Source organism: Protopterus annectens, chromosome 17.part0 (assembly GCF_019279795.1).
Source record: "Protopterus annectens isolate FY-2018-M chromosome 17.part0, PAN1.0, whole genome shotgun sequence".
Lineage (NCBI taxonomy): Eukaryota > Metazoa > Chordata > Ceratodontiformes > Protopteridae > Protopterus > Protopterus annectens.
The window spans coordinates 154,488,097-154,503,847 of record NC_056751.1 but is presented as its reverse complement, the minus strand read 5'-3'; the positions used below and the strand labels follow the sequence as shown (position 1 = coordinate 154,503,847).

At 44.6% G+C, this 15,751-nt stretch overlaps 1 protein-coding gene across 1 annotated transcript in view; it reads left to right on the top strand.

Annotated features, from left to right (window-relative positions):
• The window catches only part of AP3S1 (adaptor related protein complex 3 subunit sigma 1), a 1,319,573-nt gene that overhangs the window by 1,287,345 nt on the left and 16,477 nt on the right, over nucleotides 1-15,751 (top strand). The window lies entirely within an intron of this gene.

Below are 15,751 nucleotides of genomic sequence, written 5' to 3'. Positions count from 1 at the left end.
GAATTATACAAGGGTTACGCATTACATGGACATGTGCCTTATTTGTGATTTTAACAGAAGTTGCTGGAGAGACAGATTCGTATCCCAAAGGCTACCTTATCAATGGAATAAACTTCCCCCTTCATAAAACACTCTCTTCAAAAAGAATTTCAATAAATGAATGAGGAACCATAAATTCACTCCTGTAGTACTGCCCATGTCCATTCCCATCATCCAAAGGCACACTATCCTGATACTACCCCGTCCCCTATCTGGGAAATTAAGATATAATATTGCCATATCCTAGGTAATGTTGGCTAGGCTTGTAAAGGCTATTGTGCCATTAGCCTAGTAATCACCTATGAACCTATGAAAGTGAAGCTTTTCTTCATGACAATAACTTTAATAACAGTAACCCTGAATTAGTCCACCCAACTGCCAGTATTCTGTCAAACTACCAAACTGTAGAGCATCATCTGCTTGTTACATATTTCCAGACAGATTAGATACTATGCAAGCAGAGCATATGATTTCAAAAGGACAAGCTAGAACGTTTGTCTACTTCAGAAAAGGAAAATAATGCTTTCTTGTCTGTTGCTAACTGTATTGCTGATTAACTGCATTGCCTTTTCATGATAAGTACAACAAATCCTTGTATGGTACAGTCCAAGCACACTCCACCAGGGCAGCAGCTTACTTTAGAAATGTTTCCGTACAAGGTGTTTTAGAAGCTGCTACATGGACAGCTGTTCACATGTTAACAAAAAATTCAGTTGTGGGGGAACAGAGGCAGGAGATATTTTGGCATGGATATGGAGGAAGTCCTGTAAATATCCATCTCCCACAAATAGCACTGTACTGCCTGGCAAGTCACCCAAATCTTATGTTTTACTATTACAGTGACCTTCCGAAAAGAAGACTGTAGAAGTATGTAATATGCTTACCATAACAATTGATCATCAGTCACACTGCCTCAGTGGCATAAGGGTTCTGTGCCTGCACAAACCCACACTGGTAGCTTTCCAGAACTCAGAATTCCCTCCTCTGACTCCCTATGACAGGGGATCTGCGAAGCCCCTTCCATCAGGGAAAGCCTAACTCCTGTCACAGGAAGTCAGTTGTTAAGTCTTTTAATGCCAGCTGTAGGGATCACAGTTGAATCTCCGCAGAAAGCCACATTGATGGATTACAGCTTCCAGGCTCAGATGAAATCCCTTTGGGAACTTCTCTTCCTATTTGCTGTTTTCTACTCCTGTTAATTCTTCTAGGAATTCTAACTGTGTTTGTATGTTCAATACTGCTTTTAAGCAGTTATGCAGCTTTTCTAAAATGTTTTGTGACTTGTACTGGGGAAACTAAAGTTCTGGGGGTGGGGGTCAGATGAACACTAGGGACTTCCTCATACTTGTAGAGCTGCAATTTAATTACACCTCTTGTTTTTGTTGTTTAACTGCTTCATTTCAAAGTTCTGACAAGAAAATACTGCATATTTTCAATTTTTTCTTAATTATATTTACTACTGATTTAATACTGCTGAAGCTGTTTTTATTGTTAAAATCACAATTTTACCACATATTTGCATTTTCTGTGGGTATTTTTTATTTCATTTTTGACATAGAAAAGTAAATGCTTATTTTATACTGATTTCTTTTTGATACAAACACATATGTTTGATGTTTTATCATCGTTTGGACAACTGAATTTTACTTGGTACTGTGACTGTATGAGCTGCAGCTTACTACATTATGTAGGTTGTAGAACAAGGCTTAGCACGTTTTAAATTGTTTCTGGTATATTTTATGCAGTTTAGTCCTATTTGCTATGTGGAGACATAGTTTTATCTTTTCTTTTATTGCTGCCCTTCTTGAGCTCTTAATAGTGTCACTGTATTATTCTGGCTGATGTTTTTCCCCAGACTTAATGGAGCCTGATACGCCCCTCCCCCACTCCACTTGCCAAATATTGTTATACCTAAAAAGAACAAAACAAAACATGCCTCATCCTATTTTTTGTGAATCTTTTGTTCCCTTAAGTTGGTCCTCAAGCCACTTGCCTTTTTCCTCACCACTCTTTGCTGTGAGCCTGCAGCCTTCTGTGGCACAGGGATCAGACACATCCTCCGGGATTATTCCAGCACCTGCTTCAGGTGTGGGAAAACCAAACGCTTTAGGTGTAGTAGAGGCTCAGGGTATGAGACTCCTTGCCAGACATATTATTTTGTCCCCAGATATTTTGCCAACTAGTGTAGTTCACAGTCAAAAGAAAACTGCAGACAATAACTGCGGTGGTGGTGCTGCGGTAGCATTGTCGCCTCACAGTAAGACGTTGTCCTGTTCGATTCTTAGCTAGAGAGTCTTCTGTGTGGAGACATGCATGAATGGGCGTACCTTCGTTGAAGGTTGTGTGTCAGAGCCGGCAACTTGGCACATAAAAATCTACTGCCAATCATTAGCGGACCGGAGTTCCACTGTGGCGACCCCTAACCGGGCAAAGCCGAAAGACACAACAACCACACTGCAGACAATCAGGTTATTAAAATGTATAAGGCTGATTTCCCTAGCTAAGAATGTTTTATAGTCAGCTGATTTCATAGACTATGCTGTTATTCAGAAAGACTATGAGGATACATTCTCAAGAGATCAGTCTATGGCCTCAGATTTTAATGGGGCTCTGTTATAGACAGTAGTGAGCACTCTGAATCCGCCCAATCTGATTCTTCAGAAAGTGGCCAAGTTCAAAAACCCAAGCAAGTGCTAACCTTACCACAGGTGCTTATATGGGTTTAGAGACTTATTTGACTGGAAGCAATCTGGAGCTACACCAGCGACTGGCAGAGTTTTTGATCTTATTGAGGATGAAATTCCAAATGTTTAGGCTGTTTCTCCTTTGTTACCAGCCTTAGAAGATGAATATCTTACTGCTTGTAAACCACCTTGGCTAGTGAACCAGCTTCTAAAAAGGCTATGAGGGAATACAAGGTGTACTCTGATCTTGCAGTTGTCTTTGTTCCTTTGTCAGCTGACTGAGATGCAGTTTCTCCTGCTGTCAGCACTAACAATAGGGCCTTGGCTTCTTCTAACCCTGTACTCCTGGACAAAATTGGCAAGTAGTTAGAATCACAGGGAAAAAATGTTGGATCAGTCTAGTAATTTAGTGCTTAGAATTTTACATTAGTAGGGCTTTATGTGAAACTTTATATTGCAATTCCTGTTTTTATAATGCCAACTTACCTTTAGTTTCTCTAAACTAGCTAAATTTCTCTAAATATTAAATTCCAGTATATAAATTGTATTTATTCTTAATATTTTCACATTGTCTAATCTGGTGTCACTGTTTAAACAATAAATATTTGTACTGTATTCTTTTGAAGATCATAAAACTGTTGTTCCTAAAATGCTTGGTTACATAACCACATTTTTTCTGAGGAGTTAAAAAATTAGATTTTGAGTGCTCCTTTAAGTTCTAAATTTGTGCTTGGTCCTGCTGCCACCATGATTCTTAAACAATGGAATGATAGAGGTAAATTGATGCCTGGGATATCAAGAATGTTTCATATTCCCAGGTTCTCCCATAACAAGACGTCCAACTGCAAAGGGCAGAACAAACAAAATTCCTAGCTTTACAAGAGTCAGGGTACCAAGAGGAAATGGCAGGAGAATAATGGTTCCAAACCAAATAAAAGGGGGTTCTTTTCCAAAAAAAGATAATTCCACTGCTAAAGAATGACTATGCCAAAACTTAAGGCAGTGGACAGAATATCCTCCTGCCTTCAGGTGAATCTCCCCCAAACCTGCTTGACCAGATGCATCTGTTTTCTCTGTTACTCTTCACAAGGTGTAAGCAGAGTTATAGAACCAGTCCCTGCACCACAAAAAAGAAACTGCCTTCACTCCATAATCTTTTTGTTACGCAAAAAGAAGCCATCGTGAAGATCAGTGTTAATTTGCCTTATCTAAATATCTTTCTGAAAGTACCCAAATTCCAAAAGGTCACCCTGCAGACAGTCCTACCCTTTTTTTCAGGACTACTGTTTTATGGTAACTTTAGATCTGAAAGATGCTTATTGTCACATTTCAATTGCTCCCAACTTTAAGTTGGACCTACAAAACTCCTGTCTCTCACCCTCAGAAAGAATTGTTTTCCTGAGGTGCATGATAGAAATTTCTAGGCCTCATGCCATCAATGATCCTCATGATACCATTGGCCAGACTCCACATGAAAAAGAGTCAGTGGTTCTTAAAAAAAATGTTGGACCCAGCACCAGTTTCTCTTCGAGTACCAGGTATCACTGCTGGAATTTATGAAATGAGAGTTACAGCGATGGAGGGATCAAATGTCTCTCAATCGAGGCCTGCCCTTCTCCCTTCAGACTACAGTTCATTAAGTCCAGACGGACTGGTCAGATCTTGCATGGAGAGCTGTGTCCAAAGGAGCTCAAGTGCAAGGCTAATGGGATCCTTTAGATCCTACAAAGCACATAAATGTAAAAAAAAAAAGTTAGCAGTGATTTGGGCCTTAAAGGTTCTTAACCACTTATGATCTGCAGGTTCCCTTTTAGTGGTCACAGACAATACCACAGTCATGTGGTACCTGAAAAGACAAAGGGCAACAGGGTCATACCCTCTCTGCCAGTTGGTAGTGATGACCTGAGAGCTAGCCTTACAACATTTTCTGATGCTTCAGGCCTAATAGCCTCATATTTGCAGTCAGAGCAAAATTACAGTGGAAAGCAGACTAAACAGATGTTGGACGGATCCTCACAAGTAGAAACGCAAGACAGAGGTCTTCCAGGATTTGATCCAAATGTGAGTTGTGCCTCAGCTAGCTCTGGTCACCTCCTTTCAAAACACGCAGTTGGAAAAAATCTGTTAGAGACATTCTTGCAGCCATGCTTGGAGGACAGAAGCATTCTCATTCCTTTGTATGGGAATGTTCCTTTATGCATTTCCACCCTATCCACTGATAGCCAAGGTATTTCTGAATATTCAGAAAGAATTACCAAAGACCATTGTGGTGATCCCCATATGGCCTATGCAAAATTGGTTCTCCCTTTTAATGGAATTAGCAAAGGAGAATTACCACAGGATTTCTCACACACTGGATCTATTCAGACAGTGTCAAGAGTGACTGGTGCACCCAAACTTCAAGCAATTTCACCAATATACCAATATACAACACCTCCAATTCCTCCTCCTCCAACTCCTGTTGAGACTTTGGAGCCCTTGGTTCTGACACACCCAGTGTCGACTGTCTCAGTTTCGGTAGCTTCCTCTTCTCCGGTTATGAGAGCTGCCTTGAGCCCCTCCAAGTTTTGGCACCGGAGGGCTCCCAGTGTCAAGGCTGTCTGATCGTGTCCGAGGGGCATGGATCGGTTTCCTTAGTTTCAGAGCCGTCCATGTCCCATGGTGCTTTGGCCTTTGTAGCATTAACCCAGGCTTCTGTTTCGGGCACAGTCTCCTTGGTGCAAGGTGTGACCGCGATTACGAAGGATTCTATTTTTGTTCTGGGCTCCCATCCCTCTACTGGGGGGGCTGGCCGCCTGAATCATGGAGAAGGCTTTGTCCATCGGAGACTCAGTCTTTGCCATCCCTGTCGGGACAACTGTCTACATCCCCTCGACCTGAGCAGACATCCCGTCTCATCTATGGGACAGAGGGCACAAAAGTCCCAGGATACATCCACTTTGATGGTTTCCTCTTTGAACACTTCCCCGGATCATCCCCTGAGGAAGTTCCTGTGAAGAAGTGCAAAAGGAAGCACTTAGACTCCTCAGAGGAGTCTTTCACCAAAGATGCTGATTTTGATGAAGGGGAAGGTTCACCCAGGTCACCCCTGATGATGTTTACTTGGGGACATCCTAGAAATCCTGAAACAGAAGGGTGGCTGGTCTTCCTTCCAACCTTCCTCGGAGGAGTCAGTATACCTGGAGGTTTTTCGTGCCCAGCCCTCTAGTTCTTGGATATCTATGGCTGCTGCTGATCTCATTAAATTGATCACTCAGTGGGCGTGGAAGATGCCTGATGCCATCGAGCCAATCCCCAAAAGGCCTGATTGTATCTTATTAGCCTCTAAGGATGAGCCTCACTGGTCCAAAGGAATACCCATTGATGCCATGGTGATAGCAGTGGCCACAAAGAGGGAACTTACTGAGGAAATTCTGACTATCCATCCTCCTAACAAGGAGTGTAGGACCTTTGATAGATTTGGTAATCACATGTATGCTTCAACGACCTTTGCTGTCAGGTTCTTGAATTATATGGGGCAGTTTACAAGACTACAGAGAGATCTGATCAAGGAGCTCTCAGATACCCTCGAAGGAGCAGTGGCTGAAGGGGTAAGGGACAAAGTTGCCTCTCAGCTTGCAACCCATGATGCAATTTCTAACTCCTCCATGAGGCTGATTGCTCACACAGCTGAAGGGACTTCCAGAGCAGCAGGTTCAGACATAGCCATTAGAAGGCACTCCTGGATGCGCCTGTGTGACTTTGCGGAGCCATTCAAAGCATCATTCACCAACAGTCCGTTTGACAGACCTACCCTTTTTGGTCCCAAGATTAAAGACAGTTTACCAGATATGAAAAGGATGGTAAGACCCTTTCTGCCGTAGGTGTATGTTTCTCCACTCCTCAGAGGCCTTACTACAGGAAACAGAAGTGGGAGGCTATGGTTTAAAAAATCCAAAGGGCCTTTCTAGGATTCACGTGGCAAAGACTTTCCCTGGAGCAGAGGGGGAAGTAACAGAAGACACTGCCCCAGGGGAAGAAATGGACCACAAAGCCAGGGGTCCAGAGAATAATTCTCTGGTACTTCCTACCAGCACCCCTGAATGGGTGCCCGATTGCCCTCCTCTGGAGGCAGTTGGGGGTTGTCTCTCTCTGTACCAATCTGCCTGGCAAACATTAATTATAGACAAATGGGTGCAGGGAGTAATATCCAGAGGTTACAAATTTCCGCTATCAGTTCCCCCAACATCCCAAAAGAAACTTCCATTCATACCACCCAGTCACAGGGAAGCAGCAGCTTTAGAAATTCAACGACTTCTAGACAAGAGAGTCCTCTAAAAAGTCCAAAGAGAATCTGGGTTTTACTCAAAGTTCATTTTAGTGTCCAAAAAAACAGGGGACTGAAGACCCATCTTGGATCTCAGCCAGTTCAACAAGGCTGTTCAGCAAACCAGATTCCGGATGGTCTCAGTACAGTCAATACTTACATTCTTCAAAAAAGGCAATTGGATGTGCTCTGTAGACCTCCAAACGCTTATTAACATATAAAAATGAACAAGAGCTCCAGGAGGTATCTGTGCTTCTGGATAGGAGCCAGTCATTTCCAATTCAGAGTACTACCCTTTGGACTCACCACAGCCCCCAGGGTGTTCAACAAATGTATGACAGTTCATCTCAGACTGCTACTCATGTATTTCCTTACCTCTACAACTGGCTGCTTACCGCTACCATGGAGAAGAGACTACACTCTACACCACTGTACATTTCTAGGCATAACCATAAATTTTGAAGAAGTCAAGCTTGCAACCCGCACAGCAATTAGAATTTATTGGAGCCCATTTAAACACTGTTTCAGGAATTGCTTCACTCCCTCCAGAAAGACTTCAGTGTATCAGATCACAAGTCAGACGAATTCTACGAAACAAAAGGGTTCCAGCAAGACTAGTCCTACAAACATTAGGCTCCATGACGGCGTCAATCACTCTTCTTCTCTTGGCAAGGTATCACATGCACATTTTGCAATGGTTACTTGCTTCCCAATGGTCTCTGATGCACCTACCAGTGTCTCACCAAATCTTGATTACCAAATCGCTGCAGACAGGATCTCGTGTGGTGGCTCCACTCCGATCAGTTTCTCTTTTGTCGGCCATTCATTCTTCCCCAGCCCCAAGCCATAGTGACCACAGATGCGTCCCAGATGGGGGGGCATTATCTAGGAAGGACAGTGCAAGGCACATGGTCCCAACTAGAGGGCAACATGCACATCAGTATTCTAGAGGTGAGGGCAGTGCTGTTAGCGTTGCAAACATTCCAAGATATCCTTCCTCTAGGGACAGTGGCTATTCAGATGGACAGCATGCCAGTAGTCTGATACATCAGCAAACAAGGGGGAACCAAATCTTACCCTATTGTGTCGAGAAGCGCTCAAAGTTTGGCAATGGGTGATTTCTTCCAACCGCTTTCTCACAGCAATGCACATCTTGGGGAGCTCCACTGTAATAGCAGACAAGCTGAGCAGAACTATTCTCAAGCCTCACGAGTGGTCTCTCAATCCTAGTGGCAAACAAGATTTTCCGCCACTGGAACAAATCTTGCTGTGATCTCTTTGCCTATCCTCTGAAGAACAAGTGCAGAAGTTATTTTGCCCTAATCTCCCCTCAGGAGGAGTCACCCAGAGATGCTCTTGTCCATGATTGGCCCCCAGTCTTCTCCTTGCCTTTCCCCCAGCTCCCCTGATATGGCAGTTCCTGAAGAAAGCCATGAGGACAGAAAATTCAGTAATTCTCATTGCCCCCTTCTGGCCTCAACAAGTTTGGTTTCCCTTTCTTTGGCCTCATCTTCTTTGGAAACCATGGATTCTGGACCCAGCTCCAGATCTGCTTTCTCATCCGGAGGGCATGGTTCATCTGAATCTCCAGCATCTCAAGCTCACTGCATGGTTTCTCCAATTCCCATGATTTACAGGCATCCTTCTCTTTCTTCTCCCCTCCAACAAGTTATTGCCGCTCATCACAAACCTACTAGGAAGCTCCATCAAAGTAAATGGGAAAAATTTGCTAACTGGCCCCTTGACAAATGGACTAGACCCTTATACGAGTCCTATTCATAAGGTCTTGGATTTTCTAGCTATCCTTTACCAATCTGATTCCTCTTCTTCAATGATTTAAAAGTTCACCTAGCGGCAATTTCAAACTTTCTTATGGGTCTTAATGGTGCATCTCTAATGTTGCTCAAAATTTTTAAAGCATTTTTAAAGGGTCTCCTAATGCGAAGATTTCCATTTAAGGAACCCGTTCCTCTTTGGGATCTTACTTTAGTTCTTCAGGTCCTTACTATGTATCCTTTCAAACCATCAGCGACTTGTGACTTAAAATATTTGTCTTGGAAAACGTTATTTTTGGTGGCTGTTGCATCTGCCAGAAGAGCATCTGAACTTCAGGCCTTATTCTGCAAACCTCCCTATTTAATATTTCACAAGGACAGGGTTGCCCTTAGAACAAATCCATCTATTTTACCAGTGGTTGTTTTGGAATATAACATTAACTAAACTCTACAATTGCTAGTCTTTTTCCCTAATTTTTCAAATAAAGGGGAGTGTTCCCTTCACTTACTAGACATCCACAGACAATTATGTTTTTATCTTCACAGAACAAAGGATTTTAGAAAATCTGACCAATTATTTGTGGCATTCTCTCTCTCTCTCTATAGGTAATCCAGTTTCAAAGGTTACCATGGCTAAGTGGCTGAGAGACTGCATTACTTTCATCTGTCATTCCAGAGGGCTCCAACTTACACGTCCAGTTAAAGCTCATTCAACATGAGCAATGGCAACTTCTGTAGTTTTTCATGCCAGAGCATCTTTGGATGACTGCACAGCAACCTCTTGGTCCTCTCCTCATACCTTTATCACTCATTACAAATTGAATCAGGTCTCAAGGGGGTTCGCATCATTCAGCTCAATGGTGCTTAGGAATATTCTTCTGAGAGACCTCCCAAGACTAAAGGAGCTGGGGACCCTGTTCCACTCTCAGGAACTGAGTGAAGATTGACAACATCAGGTAAAGAAGTTATGTTTTACCATAACATTCCATCTATGTTGTTGATCTTCACTAATCCTTGACATCCTCACCCACCTTCTTCCAACCATAGACTTTTAGTAGACTGGATTTTCTATAGCTAGCTTCATATTAAGGACACATATTTGGTCTGTGACTACTATGTCTATTATTTTGACTATAATTTCTAATTGTCTGTCTACCATTATGTTGGGTAAACTCAATCTGAGGTGATTTTGAGAGGAGCATTATGGGTAGTGCCTGGCTCAAGAGGTTGGAAGGCGCAAGGTGGTGTAAATGGCCGAGTAGGTTCCAAGGCTTAGAACCGAGCCCACTATCATGGATTAGTGAAGATCGACAGCACAGATGGAACATTATGGTAAGACATAACTTTTTTTCATCTGAAGATATGGTATGCTGTCTGTTACAAAAGATAAATCTGAAGTTGCTAATCTTTTTCCAATTCATCACTGATGGGTTCGGTTCCGAGCCCTCGGAACCAAATCGGCCTCATACCAAGCTTGCGTGCACCAAAAAACTCTCAAGCTAAGCTGCTAACCACAATGCCCTTCACTTAAGTTACCTCAGATCTTGTTTACAGCACAGCCATATAGCAGCATTTCACCGAGCTCTCCAGCTGTTATATTTTTTAAAATGTTATAAGTATTTGTGAATCTTTATTGTCAGTTTGCTAATTTTTCTCTATTTACCCACTCAGCTCTACCCACAGGTGTTTCTTTTCGTACCATTGTTGGTATTGACCCTTTTACCCTTGTGGTATTCCCAATACCATTGTTGGTATTTTCCTGTCTTTCTACACTTTCTTCTACTTTAGTGTGTGTGTGTGTGTGTGTTTCCTGTTATGTCGGAAAAGAAAGGGACTACGGGGTTTAAACGCTGCTCTTCTTGCAGTGGTAAACTCCCGAATAGTGATTTACTTGGAGTGTGTGTGTATTGTTTGGGGGTTCCGCACTTATCGGCGAAACCTCCTTGTGATATTTGTGCCATTTTCAGTCAGTGGACACTGAATGAAAGACGCAACAAGTTGATTCTTAAGGGCCTGCTTTCTTCGCCTTTTTCAGAGGCTATTTCTATGTCGGAGGTCTCATCTCCTCCTTCTGTGGACAAGAAAAGTCCTCGTTCAGACCCCTCTTCACCAGCCGGTGATAGGGACGAAAGCCATAAGCACAAGGCCCACAAGACTTCTACTGAGCACCGTATTGCCAGTGATTCATACCGAGGTCGCCTCGTCGGTGCCTGCTCCGGCTCCGACAATTTCGGCGCCCACTACAACCATGGTTCCAACCAGTTTACCTGTCTAACTCGGCACTGACATCCCCAGTTTCTGCTCCGTCAGTTCCGACAACAGCTTTGGAGCCACTATTGACCTCCACCCCAGCTGTGACCTCGGCTCCGATCATTCCCTTGTTGCCGATTTCCAAACTGGAATCATCGGTGCCATTCTTTAATTCACCATGGAACCCAGTACACCCCATCTGCAGATCCATTTGCTGGACAAGCCTTCATCCCCTTTTTGGACCGGCCTGATTCCCCCTCAGGAGCATCGGTAAGGTACACCAGGAGTCTTTCAGAATTGGATGTGATGCGCCTTTCTGATCAGCTGCTTGACCGCCAGGGGAATTACAAATATTCCTAGACCCCATCCCACTCCGGGCTTTGGGTCTATTACACTGGCGACTCCTACATACTGTCCTCCCTTGGATCCCTCAGTTCCAGGGCTCATATTTCTGACGTCTGTGAGAGGACCCCCTTCCCTGGTGTCGACAACAACCGTGTCTAAGGCTCCAAGGCCCCTTTGGGTGTTGGTTCCATTGGAACCCACTCTTCCTCAATCTCATCCTTGGGTGGTGGAACCCACAGTTCTGGCTGTATTGCTGGTTCTGTCTTCAGGACCGAGGGTGATTCCCACCCTGGTTTTGCTTGGGGCTCTGTACCCGGGAGCGGACAGCGTGTGACCCCGGTTCCAAAATTGTCTCCTTCGGTTCCGGGCTCCCATTCCTCTTCAGGCATGCCTGCTTTCTGGGTGATGGAGAGTGTGCTCGCTTTGAGCAATCCTCCTAAGTCGGACATCCCACCAGTTCCCTCTGAGCTGCGGCTGTCAAAGTCCACCCCCAGGACTCCCAAGAGTGCAAGGCCCAGGAAACCCCTGCTCAGGGTATTTCCCTTTCTGAGTCTTCTTCGGATGCTCCCACTGAAGAACCCCCTCGGAAACGGGCATGTAAGAGGAAGCATGTGGACTCCCCAGAGGAGTCCCTCACGGAAAATACAGACTACGATGATGGGGAAGGATCCCCACGATCATCCCTTGATGATGTCTCATTTGGAGACATCCTAGAAATCTTGAAGCAGAGGGGTGACTGGAAGCTTTCCAATCGTTCCTCAGAGGAATCCGTATTCCTGCAGTCCTTCCACTCTCGGCCCTCTACTCCTTGGGTGACCCCCCCCCCCCGCCAATGAGTTGGTCAAGCTCATCGTGCAGCAGGCATGGAAGAACCCTGACTCCTTTGAGGCCATCCCCAGGAGATCAGATAAGATACTGTCCCCTCCAGAGGATCAACCCCATTGGTCGAGAGGTTTGCCAGTAAACACTATGGTGGTGGCAGCAGCTATGAAATGTTCACCCACCCAACAGAGAGTCCCAGGTGGTGGACAGGTTAGAGAAGCGGGTTTTTGCATCAGCGACCTTTGCTGTCAGGTCTCTGAACTTTCTGGCATATTTTACGAAGCTCCAGAGAGATCTCATCTCCAAGCTCTCTGGAACCCTCGCTGGTCAAGTTTTAGATGGGGCACGTGATAAAGTTGCTTCCCAGCTTGTCACCCTAGAGTCTATCTCCAGTTCGTCCATGAGGTTGCTGTCCCACTCAACCGAAGGAGCGGCTAGAGCTGCGGGTGCCGGCGTAGTTATGAGATGCCATGCCTGGATGTACATTTGTGACTTCGCAGACTCCTTCAAGTCTTCCTTTTTGAATGCCCCTATCGAACCGTCAGCTTTGTTCAGTGCTAAGGTCAAAGATGCATTAGCCAGGTGCAAACAGGATGGGAAGACCTTGTCTGCCGTAGGTCTATGTTTTTCCAAACCTCAGCATTCCTTCTCCAGGAACCAGAGGAGTGGAAATATGTGGCACAAGAAGTCTCAAGGTCCTTTCTGTGACGCACGTGGTGAGGACTCCCCCAGAGGCAGAGGGGGTTCCAATAATGGAAGACGCCCCTTTCGGGGCAGAGGGGTCCCCAAAATCAGGACTTCAGAGATTCTTTCTTGGGAAGACCATATCAGCACTCCTGAAGCGCTGCTCGATTGTTTTCCCCTGGAAGCAGTCAGGGCACGTTTTTCTTTGCACCAAGCTGCCTGGCTCTCCATTACAAACTATCAGTGGGTGCAGAGAATAATTTCCAGAGGCTATCACATTCCCCTAATCTCTTATCCAAGACCTCCGAAATCCCTTCCCGATGTTCCACCCCAGTCAAAGGGAGGAGGCAGCTTCCAAAATACAAAAGCTATGTCAAAAACAAGTCCCCCCAGACCAGTGCAGTTCAGGGTTTTACTCAAGATTCTTATTAGTGCCAAAGAAGACCGGGTACTGGAGTCCCATTTTGGATCTCAGCCAGCTAAACAAATCAGTGGTTCAGACCAAGTTCCGCATGGTCACGATTCAATCCATCCTCCCCTTTCTGTGAGAGGGTGTGTGGATGTGCTCGTTAGATCTCCAGAATGCGTATTACCACATCAAAATGGACAAGCACTCCAGGAGTCTCCTTCGCTTCCAGCTGGGAGCCAATCACTACCAATTCAGAGCCCTTCCATTTGGTCTCTCGACAGCCCCCAAAGTGTCCACAAAATGCCTAGCAGTGGTCACAGCTCATCTGAGACTTCAGGGATTCCAGGTGTTTCTGTATTTAGACGATTGGCTCCTCTCCGCCCCCACCAAGTGCCTTCTGGTCAGGGCCCTCTGCTACACTCTAGTTCTAGCGGAGTTGCTGGGCATCACCTTCCACTGGGAAAAATCCAACCTTCAGCCCTCACAACAATTGGAATTTATAGGGGTAATATTCAACACTCAGTCAAGTCTGGTCTCTCTTCCCCCTCACAGGCTTCAGAGATTAAGGGCACAAGTTCAAGTGATACTCTGTCGAAGAAAGGTGTCTGCAAGGGAAGTTCTTCAGGCTCTGGGGTCTATAGCAGCAGCCATCCTAATTGTTCTCCTAGCCAGATTACACATGAGACTACTACAATGGCTCCATCTGTCCCAGTGGATATCCAATCTTCATCCATTGAGCTCACAGATTCTCATCACTAACACCTGCAAACAAGATCTCCTCTGGTGGATGAGTACAGACGAAAATCTTTGGTGTCGCCCCTTCCAGGCTCCACAATCCAGTGTCACGGTGACCATGGACGCTTCCCTGGTAGGGTGGGGGGGGCCACTTCCAGGGAAAGTCAGTCCAAGGCACATGGTCCAGCATAGAGGTCAACTTGCATACCAATGTCTTGGAGTTAAGAGCGGTGCTATTGGCATTGCAAGCCTTCCACCCGCTCCTTCCATCCGGAACGTTTGCTATCCAGTCGGACAACATGTCCGTTGTCTGGTACATAAGCAGGGAGGGACCAAATCCTACCCCCTATATAGCGAAGCTATGAGAATCTGGCATTGGGCGATAGCTTCCAACCGCTTTCTGATCGCAACGCATATCCCAGGTGAACTAGTCTGTTACTTTAAAATTTGAGATTAATACAGGATTAGAAATGACACAAGACACCAAGGCTCAAACTTAATTTATTAAACCAAAACTAACTAAATAAACAGTAAAACTAATACTAAATAAACAGACAAAACTAATAGATCGTGTACTTACAAGCTTATGCATAAACAAAATCATCTTTGAAAAAAAATAGGGAGACTTCAATCCTATCTAGTGCAGCTATCTGTTTAGTCAAGGCAAGGCCGACACTGGCAAAATGTCTCTAAGTTCAGTTTAGGGTGGTGCTGTGATCAAATCCGGATGATGATGATTTCCATTTTAGCCTTTGAGCTTTTATAGTCTTGAACAAACAACAGGGTCAACAGGTTCAACTAATGACATATTGATCACAGGCTCATGAGTTGATGGAATATTACAGAAAATATGACATTACAAGCTCATCATGAGTTGATGGAATATTTTAGAAAATTACAGATCATTTCCTAAGTTGTAAACAAGTCTCATAATGTCTGGTCTTGTGCCTTACTTCCCTTTTTTAAAGAACAGTTAGCTCACAAACTTGTGATATAGTTCCTCTTTGAAATCCCCACATTCTGGTAAACATCTTTTAAGCTGATAAACAACTTATAGGTTAACAAAAGTTCAGTAATACCAGTAATCAGTGAGCAAGGCCTGCTCTTAAGCATATTGTATTGTTACAATATTAGCAGCATATAGTGAGGTAGTGGCATATCAAGATCTAGCAATAATCAATCTAGCAATAATTAAACATACACAGTGATATGTGGCTCGAGGCATAGTAAAAACTGGTAGACTGTGTGGATCCGTCACACCAGGGAACTCCAATGCGACTGTGGACAGGCTAAGCAGATGCATCCTCCGTCCTCACAAGTGGTCTCTCAATCCAAGTATGATGGCAGAAATCTTCAGCCGTTGGGGCCAGCCATGCTGCGATCTTTTCGCCTCCCCCTCAAACACAAAATGCAGTAGCTACTTTGCCCTCTTCCCCCCTCACGGGGAGTCACCGAGAGACGCTTTGATTCACAATTGGCCCGTGGGTCTACTTTATGCTTATCCTCCGATTCCTCTGATCCCCCTTTTTCTAAGGAAAGCTATTCGGTTGAGAGGCAAAGTGATCCTCATTGCCCCATTCTGGCCTCGTCAAGTGTGGTTTCCCTTCGTCTGACCTCATCTGTTACAACTTCCTTGGATCCTAGACACTCATCTGGACCTCATATCTCATCCACAAGGGCTGACTCCACCAACTCTATCCAC